The sequence below is a fragment of the Phyllostomus hastatus genome, unplaced genomic scaffold (genome assembly GCF_019186645.2).
Source record: "Phyllostomus hastatus isolate PE091 unplaced genomic scaffold, TTU_PhHast_1.1 phas_scaffold_755, whole genome shotgun sequence".
In the NCBI taxonomy this organism is placed as follows: Eukaryota; Metazoa; Chordata; class Mammalia; order Chiroptera; family Phyllostomidae; genus Phyllostomus; species Phyllostomus hastatus.
Genome location: NW_025334039.1, coordinates 12627910 through 12638378, shown reverse-complemented (window position 1 = coordinate 12638378; position 10469 = coordinate 12627910).

Below are 10469 nucleotides of genomic sequence, written 5' to 3'. Positions count from 1 at the left end.
GGGCGTCGTCTCTCGAAGCAAAAAACCACCAGTTTGATACCTGGTCAGGGCACATGCTTGGGTTGTGGGTTTGGTTCCCGGTTGGGGCGCGTATGAGAGGCAACTGATTGGTGTTTCTCTCTCAAATCAAAGTTTCTCTCCCTCTCTCCCTTCCCCTCTCTCTAAAAATAAATTAAAAAATAAAACCTAAAAAAATTATTTTAGTGATAACCGTTTAGTGACACTGTTAGGCAGTGTCAACTTTAGACCTAGCCCTGATTGCCTCCCTCTACTTCCCCATCCAGCATGCTCTCCAGTCTTCTACCCCCTGCATGGACTTGACCCGAGGAGCTCTGGGCCTTGTGCCCAGGGGTCATCCCTGGGCCTCAGTTCCAGGAGAGTAATCTGGAGTCAGCTGGCTCTTGCTGGCCAGTGTGGAATCATGGAGATGGAGTTGCCAGAATGGTACTGGTGAACTGATTTTGCGTGACTAAATTTGTTTATCTAGACGGAGGCCCAGAAAAGGATTATTTGCCCAGGGTCTTGCACATCTTGGAGATGGCCCTAGTTCTGGGCACCTGGCCAGGCACTGGAACAAAATAGACAATGCCCTTTCCCCCAGGAACTTACATTCTCATTGGGGGAGACAAGTTGGGTCATGGGAACTATGAAAAGGAAGATAGCAGGTTCAGGGGGATAGACTGCAATGAGGAGAGCTAGGTGGGGAGTCCTCACTGATAAGATGGCACTTGAAAAGCAGGGAGTGAGAAATGTGCCTGTGTGTATCTGGGGACAAGCTCTCCAGGTGGGAGAAACAGGAAGTAGAAGTAGGTGTTTGCTTGGCCTGAGCCAGAGGGAAAACCACAAGGACAGAGAGGCAGTGGGACCAGTTTCTGCTGTTTGGGCCAAAAACTTTGGTGTCATCCTTGACACTCTCCTATCAGCAAATCCTATTATCTTTACCTTCAAAATTACATCCACTGCTCTCTACCTCCTTCCCACTACCCTGGCCCAAGCCACCATTGTCTCTCACCTGAATTAATCCGATAGTATCTTAACCTGCATCCTCCTCCCCGGTTTCCTGACCATCTATTCCCCAAACAGAGGAGGCTTTTAAGGACATAAACCAGATCAGGATGCTCCCTCTCCTCAAATCCTAAATGATAGCCCATCTCATTCAGAGTAAAACCCAAAGCCCATGGAATAGCCTAGGAGACCATCTGGCTTCTTGCTTTCTTTCTGACCTCCTCTCCCTCTTCCTCCCTCTGCTCCAGGCTTGCTGGCCTCAGTGCTGTTCCTGGGACCTGTTGGTTCCCTCCTGCCTTAGGCCTTTGCACTGGCTGTTGTATCGAAATAGCTTAATTGTTCTTGTTTACTTCCTAATTGTCTGTTTTCCCTCCCTTAAACAGCTCTTCACAGGCAGGGTCTTTTGTTTTGTTCACTGCTGTATCTCCAGCACCCACAATAGTGCTGGCAGAGTGGGAAAACTAGGCGACTATGGGGTCTGTCTGGAAAAAGCCCAGCCATTGTTAACATAATGAGATTGGTTCATGTGACATTGGTGTAACCTGGCAGCCAAGCAGGGTGGACTGGAATGTGTGTATGTGAACAGTGACAACTTCACTGTACTAGCCAGTGGGAGCGGTAGGTACTGTTGAGTGAACATGTGTGCTGTCATGGCTGTTGCATTAGAATGACTAGTCAGTAGAGCAGCAAATGTGCATCAGATTTTGCGTTAAGCTTGAATATTTGTCCATGGAAACTATTTGGATGATTTAGAAGGCCACAGCTGTGGGCAACTGGTAATTGGCAGCTTCATCACGACAACATGCCTGCTTATGCATCACATCTTGTGCAGAATTTTTTTGTGAAACATCAAATCACCCAGGTGACTCAGGCCCCTACAGCCCAGATTTGGCACCCTGTGACTTCTGGCTTTTCCCAAAACTAAAGTCACTTTTGAAGGGGAAGGGATTTCAGACCGTTGATTAGATTCAGGAAAATACGATGAGGCAGCTGATGGTGACTAGGAGAACCGTGTGAGGTCCCAAAGTGCCTACTTTGAAGGGGACTGAGGCGTCATTGTCCTATGTGCAATATTTCTTGTATCTTGTATCTTCTTCAATAAACGTCTCAATTTTTCATATTATGTGGCTGGATACCTTCTGGACAGACCTCATATTTATTAAATGAATCAGATTATTATTATGAGCTATGTGATCTAAATCAGATAAAGAGAAAGTGACATCATGAGGGGTGAAAGGCAGGGAGAGGTGGTAAGAGTGGAGGGAGGCACTGGGTAGGGTTGGAAAAGAGTTGAACTCGGAGTAGTGGAGGCAATAAGTTTAAGTGAAAGGAAAATATCAGAGAGTGTGACACAGCCTTGCACTGGGATTTTGTCGTTTGATCATCACTAGAGGACATTGTACAAACCTAGTTTGTACAGTCTAGTACACACCCAGGCTGTGTGGTATATAGCCTATTGCTCCCAGGCTACAAACCTGTGCAGCAAGTTCCTGTACTGAGTACTGAACTGTAGGCAATTATAACACAATGGTAATCATTGGTATATGCAAACATATCTAAATATAGAAAAGGCAGAGAAAAAAATACTGTATAAAAGATTTTAAAAATGATACACCTGTACGGACAGGGCATTTGCCGTGAATGAGGCTCGCAGGATTCGAAGTGGCTCTGGGTGAGCCAGTGAGTGAGCGGTGAGTGAAGGGAGGCTCAGGACGTTGCTGTGCACCGCTGTGGACTTTGTGAACACTGCATACTTAGGCGACAGGACATTTACTTTTTAAATTTTCTTTCTTCAATGATAAATTAAACTTAGTTTACTTTAAAATTATATAAACTTTTAAATTTTATAAGGTGAAAAGTTACAGTAAGCACTGTGCTACACTATGACATTTTGACAGCTATGATGTCACTAGGCGATAAAAAGTTTTCAGCTTCGTTATAATCGTATGGGACCATTGACCTATATGTGGCCCTCTGTTGACAGGAATGTCATTATGCGGGGCTTAATGTAGCTTTCTGATCTCCAAAACTGGAGAGATGCAATGAAAAACATCTAGGGTAGTGTTTTTCAAATTGAGAGACCTAGCTCCTCAGTGAATCACCAAATTAAGCTCGTGCATCTATAAAAATGAAGTAGAACAAGCTAGGAAATAGCAGAACACAATGCATGTAGCAAGGATAAGTATCATAGTATAAAAGTTTATTTCATTTATGTATGTGTAGGCCTGGGTGTTTACGCATAATGTGTGTGTACACTGAGTCACCCATACGGTTTTGTCATGGACAAACAAGTTTGGAAGCCACTAGCCACGAGAGTGGGTGAGGAGGCTGAAAAGTGAGGGTCTAGATCATTGGAAAGATTTTACTGTGAATCCTGAAATGACCAAGACGTTACAGGGGTAGTGCTGGAGAGAAAGATAATTAATACAGGGTCCAAACGCTAAAAAAAAAAAACCCCCGGCATCTGTAGATAATCACAGCAAGGTGATCCTTAGTCCTTGCTCAACCCTTTCCTGCCCTTCCCCAGCCCAGGATCTGCTTTCTGCACACCCCACCCCCGCCCCTCCCCCAGCACTTTCCAAACTGCCTCTAATGGAAGGTCACAGGGGCTGGTTTCCTCACTCTTGCTCTCCAAGTGTGCTCATCAGTGAGAATACCAACACAATGCTAAGGTCAGCCACTGTTTACTGAGCCCCTCTACCTGCTCCTATAGCAACGCTGCAAGGTACAAATGACCCCTCCCTTTAAGGAGGAGAGCCAGGAGTTCAGAGTTGCCCCAGGCTCGTCCCTGGCAGAGCCAGTATTTAAACTCAGGGCTGTTTCACTCTCCAGTGAAGCCTCTGCAATTCGACCCCACAGCCTCCCTCCCCGGCTCATTGATTCACACTTACAACCACCTCACAGCATGAAATTCAGATTTCTTGCTTCAGCACAACTACAAATCACTACATTTCATGGATGTTGGGTTTTACTGTTCTGCCTTTCAGCGAGTGGTGGTGGGCACAGCGTATATTAAGGTAAAGAGCTGATTCAAAGGGGACCGGATAGGGATAGTGCCTGCATTTGGAGTGGAGAGATACAAATTTGGGTAGAAAGAATGAGACCAGAATATGTCAGTCTGCTTTGTTTTGTGTTTCCCAGAGTTGACTTGGGACTGCTGTGCAGATGGTCTCTGTCTGGGTCCCCACTTGCTGATCACTGGGGTTCAGGATGAATTCCACAGCATCCCACGGCACGGATGAAGGAATGCGCTTCGTTTATTTGTTGGAGGGTGGGGGAAGGGAAAATTTACAAGCCCTGGGTCAGCAAGACCCTGGCCTGTTTTACCGGGCAAATAAGAGAAGCAATCCTGTTAATGAAAGGACCCAGAGGCTGTTTAGGGCTAGTCATTCCGGATTTGGATTAATCACTGTTGACAGTCCCTGGGAACGGCCCAGGGCTTGGAGGCCTGGAGCCCAGGTCATTTATGGTCCTGTGAAGTTTGAACTGGAAGCTGAACAGTGGTATTCCTTCAGACGGCCCTTCTGGCACAACAGGGACCTGAGGATTTTAGCATCTTTTGTTGAGGTGGAGTGCTAACACTCTTATGTAATGGTCAGTGTAGCATTGTGGGAGGGGTGAGAGCACTGGGGGTCTGTAACCAGGCCATTTATTGTGTGTCTACTATGTGCTAAGCACTTTATATTTGCACCTAGTAGGCCAAGCAAGTAGGGCCCATGGGTTGCAATAGTGCAGTCACTCTCTTGTCTCCCCCTGTTTCTCAGTTGTGTTTTGTGGGGGCAGTTCTTCTTCGCTCAGGATAGGTGTGTGGGAGTCCATGACTTTCCTGATAACTTTTAGGGTAAAGATGATCAAATTTCAAAATAGCCAGTTATTTACCAGCAAAAATGAGTTCATTTGGGAATAGCTGAGGAATTGCCATCTGGGACACGCAAACTATGAGAAACAGGCAAGTCTGGAGAACAAAGGAGGGGAAAGTTACAGAGAAAAAGGAGATAGTTGGGCGGGGGGTGATCATGAGCAAAAGTCCACTGGAACTCTGACCAGTGTGGCTCGGTTGGTTGGGCAACGCCACACAAAACAAAAGGTTACTGGTTCAATTCCCAGTCAAGGCGCATGCCTAGCTTTGGGTTCAGTTTCCAGTTGGTATGTGTGTGAGAGGCAACCAGTTGATGTTTCTCTCACACGTCAATGTTTCTCTTCCTTTGTTTCTCCCTCCCTTCACCTCTCTCTAAAAGTAAATGAATGAATAAATAAATATATAAATAAAATTTATTTAAAATCAGCCTGCTGGAGGAGAATAAGAGTTCAGGGTAGGTGTGGCTTCTCATTGGCTGAGTGTGGTGGTATCTCATTTGCCAGGCTACTGCTGGACAAGGAGAAAATCTTCCCCTCCTTCTGGGGTAGTGAAGTAAGTGTCTTTCTGCCCAAATTTGTAAAGTAAACACAATAGGTCATGTGTTCATGAGAGCTACACTTTCAGGGCTTCCTGACTCAATTTGAATAAGATTTTCCTTTATTTGTTTTCATAAGTACTACAGTGACTGTGAGTTGTTAAACACAGCCTTCGTTCCAGAATTACCAGGTGCAGTGACAGGGAACAGTCAAAGCTCCCAATTATAGTCAAAGTTATCATCACTTGCCTTGTGCCGGGGGAGGCCTGATGCGGCAAAACAGACGTGGCCGGCTTTCCCTTGTCTGCTCAGCTTTTCCTTGTCTGCTCACTTCTGCTCACCTCACTGCATTTGCTGGGCGCTGACATTTGGAGAAGGCTTCAGGACTCTCAGGCAATGATAAGAGGCGGAGAATGCAGTACTCTCAGAATCAGCCTCTCCACAGCCCTCAGGGGTACCCACTGCAGCAGAGACACGGCCCTCAGTGAGGTCTGAGTCTTATCCCTGCGGGCCCCATCCTCTGAGCCCCTAGGTCCCACAACCCCACCTGTTCCCTCTGTTCCCCCAGCACTAGGCTGGCAGCTTTCTCCTGTGGGTATTATTTATGCATTCTCTCATTGTTCTCTTTCTGATGTTATAGTCTTCCGAACTTGTTTAACCAATTCCCCATATTAGACTCACTCTGATGAATTACCTGTTGAGGATCCTGTCTTCCTGACCAAACTCTTAATTATCCATTGGTAATTTAATGATTTCCTACTGACCACAATTGAAAGGAGATGTCAATTTATTCTAAACATAACAGCCAATTGTTTATGGAGAAAATGATTAAACATTTACTTATGTCAGCCAAGGTTTGATAAAATACTACTCTTAGCCCTGGCTGGCATAGCTCAGTCGATTGAGCGCGGCCTGTGAACCAAAGTGTCGCAGGTTCGATTCCCAGTCAGGGTACATGCCTGGGTTGCAGGCCATGATCCCCAGCAACCGCACATTGATGTTTCTCTCTCTCTCTCTTTCTCTTTCCCTTCTCTCTCTAAAAATAAATAAATAAGATCTTTAAAAAAAATACTACTCTCCCTGGGAGAGAGCTATCTATACTTGACTAAAGTGCTGTGACCTCCTTTTCTGCCTTTGGTTTAAACCCAGAGGGTGCTCAATATGTCACTCATGAGTCAGACTGCGAGTACACCTTCCATCACATCGGCATCACCAGGAGAACCTGGGAACAAGGAAGGAGGTGATGGGGGACTCCGTGCTGGCCCAGAAGGAAATGACAGGGTAGCCTGATAAAAAGGGCATTGGCCACTGACTTTGAGTCTAGGTTTTCTTAGATCGAGCGGGGGCGGGAGGCATGGCGGAAGAGATAGCAAAGCTTTCCTTGGGTGTCTCTTGACATCATGGGGTGGGTTTGTTTTGAGGAGATTCAGAGGATTCCTAACTTTCATTTGCTCAATTACTATCTTTGTATCTTTATTCTTCTGTTTTTTTTTTTCCTTTCCCATTGAGATCCCTTCTTCAAAGGTTAAGAAAAGTGGACCTGACAGAGTTGGCGCCTCTTTATAAACCAAAGCAATGGTAGCCAGGTATATGCTGGTGCCTTTTGTCCAAACACCAGACCCACTGACCACTGCTGCTGCCACTCACCACTGTTTTAGTGAAGTGTGTGGTCCTCTACCCCGTCTCCTGCCCCTCCTCCCCCTTCTCTCTGTCCTCTCCTCTCCTTCCTGCATCACTTCCCTCCTTCCTCTGTCCCCTTCCTCCTCCTTCCCCTCTTCCTTATCCTCCTGCTCTTCCTCTTCTCCCCCTTCTCCTCCTTAGCTAACTTCTTCATTTTTCTCCAGTGCCGTTTTAGGGGTTTCGGAGTTTTATTCCCCACCTGGCACAGTGCCTCTGTCCCTATGCCTCCTAGTTTAAAAAAAGGGCACATGCGGGACTGGGGAGCCCAGTGGCAAGCCGCCTCTGAGGAAACAAAAATACCAGCGGAGCAGATTAAAGCTCTGGGTGTCTGCCAAGCAGGGCTGCCATTTGCGTTAGCTGTGTCTGTGACTCAGGAAGGTATGGGTCGGGCACTGTGGCAGAGACAATAGAAGGAGAGAGTGCCCCTAGGATTTTGGTCCCAGCTCTGGAAGGGGACAGAAACCCTAACATACCTGCACAGAGCAATAGCTCCTAGCAGTGCACCCAGGGATCCTCCAGGTAGAGCCTCTCACCCAGCAGCCAGGGGGCTGGACTCAGAACATGGTGGGACGACAGGAAGATGAAGGGCGGATGATCATGGGCGTGCCCTTGGGGGGTCAGGATGTGTGGAGGGACACTTGGATTCCTCTACAAGAGCCTGAGGTGGTCCTCACTGTTTCCCACTGGTACACTCATTTGGCTGCTGTCTTTGTCTCCTCCACTGGCCTGAAGGACATTATGACACACAGAAAATTCACCCAGCAAGCCTTAAATGACAGTCAGACAAGCCTTTCTCTACTGAATACTGAAGCATCTCTAATGAGAAAAACTGTCCTCCAAAATGGGATGGCTCTGGACATTATTTCTGTATCACAAGAAGTCCCTACGTCGTAATTCAAATAGAACATTGTGTGTTCAACCTGATGAATCTGCTAATGTATCATCTTTATTAAATCACAGAAGGACCCAAGTAAAAGCCCCAAGTGATCTGACCCCTAGCCTAGGGGACTTAGTAAATCAGTGATTGGGATCCTCGTCCTTGGTAGAGAAAATTGTTACTTATTTTGGGAAAGATCTTAATCGGTGTTTTCTCTTGCGTGTGCCTGTCTTGTTGCTGGGGTCTCTGCCTCCTGTGCAGCCAGGTAGCTGCCCAGTGAGCCACCTCCATGCTAGTGGAACCCCTTGCTGATGGTCCAGAGCACGTTGTGGAAAGGGGGTGCCTGATGACATTGTAAGAGCTGGTCATGAACCGTGGCGTGTTGAGAAGGTTCTCCAGAGGATGTGACTACTGGTTGACCCTTGAGCTGGATTTCAAGGAGGTTTTGAACCAATACCATTCTTGCAGGGTGTGTTAGAACAGCCCCACTAGTCCCTCACTGTCTTGCTTGGCGGGAAGTTCAGCTCTGGCTCCTCAGAGCCTTTCCGAAGCGTAGAGATTCTACACTGGGATAAGATCTGATCTTGCTGCATTGACAAAGGGGAAGCAGATGGTTTGGGGAAATCCAATTTAAAAAGAAAGAAACTGAATTAGTTCTCCAAGGGTTTGCAAGCCAAAGCTTAAGTGAAAACTATTACATTAGCTGCTCAGGCCTCCCCAAGCCAGCATTGCAACTGAGGGCAGGTGGGGGGGGGGGGGTGTTTGGGGGAGGGGGTGGAGAAAACTTAGCCTGGTGCAATAAAACCCTTAGACTCTGTTGGTCCCTGGCTTGGGAACCATGGACCTGCAGCGGACTCTCCACTGACTTTCCGTTGTTCACAGATCCACGTGCACAATTCTACTTCTTTTGGAGTGTGGTCATGCTTATTTGAGGGGAACACCCCCCTCCGCAGGCATATTTTCTACAAGAATTCCACTGCAGTCCCCCTTAGGACATAAAGACTATGGGGTGGGTCTTGTCTAGGGTGGCTGTCCCAGGTGGTCTTTGAGCCAGTCAGCTCTAACTTGGGAAGGTGTCCCAGGAAGTTCTTTCTACCTAATTTCCTGTGTTTGGAAGATGGTGGGGGATCCTTAACACTGATACTGCTCTTAGCCACAAGCACTGGGGCCAGGGGTCCATGTCCTGACGTAAGATAACAGGGATGCTTTTCTCATTTTATAAGGAGGAAAGCTAAGACATTTCTTGAAAAATGCAGTCCATTGTACAATGCATAATTAGTCAAAGATCTGAAATACAATTGGTGTCTTAACCATTTCCCAACTTCAATCCTCTTAAGAAGATTAAGACACACATTATTCCTCTTAAGAAGAAGTGAAAAATTGCCCGTATTAAAATAATAAAAGTAAAGGTGGGCTCTCTCTTTGTCCATGACTCATCTCGGGTGTGAACTTTTTATTTTCTTCAGATTGGGAGGCTGACACGCTGCCTACTGTGCTAAGGAGGCGCCTACTTCTTTCCTTCTCCTCAACTCTAAGGGTCCCAATGAGACTTGCAACCAGGGGAGCAATGGGCAGTGGCAGCTCATCCCAGGCAAGTCCCCTGAGCCTGTTCCCAAGGCCCCCTTTTCTCTCTCCAGTGAGCTGACGGCAGCCCCGCCCTGGCCACTTCTTTCCCGTAGCGTTGCCAGGGGGCCAAGCAGCCCCGCCCAGGCTCTCTCCTGCTGCTGCTTCTACCCCGAGTCCTTCCTTTGTCTCACTGTCCGTAGCTTTAATACACATACTCTCAAAATTAAAAAAACAAACAAACAGAAAAACACTCTCTGTCTAACTTCAACATCTCTCTAACCTTTTTGTTTCATTAACTAGCACTCCAGAGTAAAAATAGTAATGGCTTCCTATTTCTTTAAAAAATTAACTAGAATAGGTTTCCAATTTGGTAAGTCCACAGTTAATGCTATTTAGTTTTAAATGCTTGTATCTTATGACTTTGGCTTGACTGTATCTTAATCATCAAGCTAAAGTCATAAGAAAGTGATGACATTGTCACTGACTGGAAGGTCGTCTCAGGCTGTTCACCGTGTAATCAGACACCTGTAAATTAACTCCTGCAGGAAGTCCAAGGATTCGTGGATTCTTCTCCTGAGCACGTCAGGGGAAGTGCCAACACATGGGACATTTAAAAAGATAATGGCAGTAGAACAGCTTCTTTAAACTTTTCATAAGAAAACAATACAGAAGTGGAAATCTTTGTGAATTTTTGTTTTCAATAACAAGATCATTCAAACTTTATACTTGTGTGACACTGTAAGGTTTAAAGAATAAGCAAGGTATAAAGAATAAAATAAGCAAAAGAACTCCATAATACATTTAAAATATGAAAGACTGTACTATATCACTTGCAGGCACAAAGTCCCTTAAGTTCCAAGCAAGTCTTGTCAACCCTCATCATTCATTAGGATGACTTCAGAGGCCAGCTTACCAATAAGCAATACACTACCAATGCCTCTTTCCAC